The sequence below is a fragment of the Octopus bimaculoides genome, chromosome 5, assembly GCF_001194135.2.
Source record: "Octopus bimaculoides isolate UCB-OBI-ISO-001 chromosome 5, ASM119413v2, whole genome shotgun sequence".
NCBI classification, from domain to species: Eukaryota; Metazoa; Mollusca; class Cephalopoda; order Octopoda; family Octopodidae; genus Octopus; species Octopus bimaculoides.
Window position 1 is genome coordinate 125,087,642 of NC_068985.1, and position 596 is coordinate 125,088,237.

Genomic DNA, 596 nt, shown 5'->3' on the forward strand with positions numbered 1-596 from the left:
GGTGGTGGTGGTGGTGGTGGTGGTGGTGGTTATGGTTGTTGTGGTGGTCGATGTTGATGTGGTGGTCGATGTTGATGTGGTGGCTGTGGTGGTGGTGATGGGTGCTGTAGGAAGTGTGTTGGAGGATACAGGAGTATTCAACCACAGCACAAAGTGTGAAGATGTAATTGACTAAAGAGAGTTAATAGCAGGGTTTTAAATAGCTAACACATGTATGTCCATACGAAAACACACACACACATAGAACAAATACATGTAGACACACTGTAAGGTATTGTTTTCAATCGAGTAGTGATAAGCGAGGGGAGAGGTGGTGATGACAGACCGGAAACTTACGTAATGCGTGCATCATGCTTGTAAACGCATTACTTGTTTAACGTTCACATAACAATCAATGATTAAGAGGCATATTGTTTCCCTTATACGTATACACACACACACATAGACATGCACAAATGCAAGCAAATATAGGCACCCATGCTTGCACACAGAGGATTCAGTTATACACTCATACATTCATTCAGCTATTGGAGGTTAATTCCGCACACACACACACACACACACACACACACACACACACACACACACACACACAC

At 43.3% G+C, this 596-nt stretch overlaps 1 protein-coding gene across 2 annotated transcripts in view; it reads right to left on the reverse strand.

Moving 5' to 3' along the window:
• LOC106879580 (protein rolling stone) overlaps window positions 1-596 on the reverse strand; it is a 54,862-nt gene that overhangs the window by 5,525 nt on the left and 48,741 nt on the right. The window lies entirely within an intron of this gene.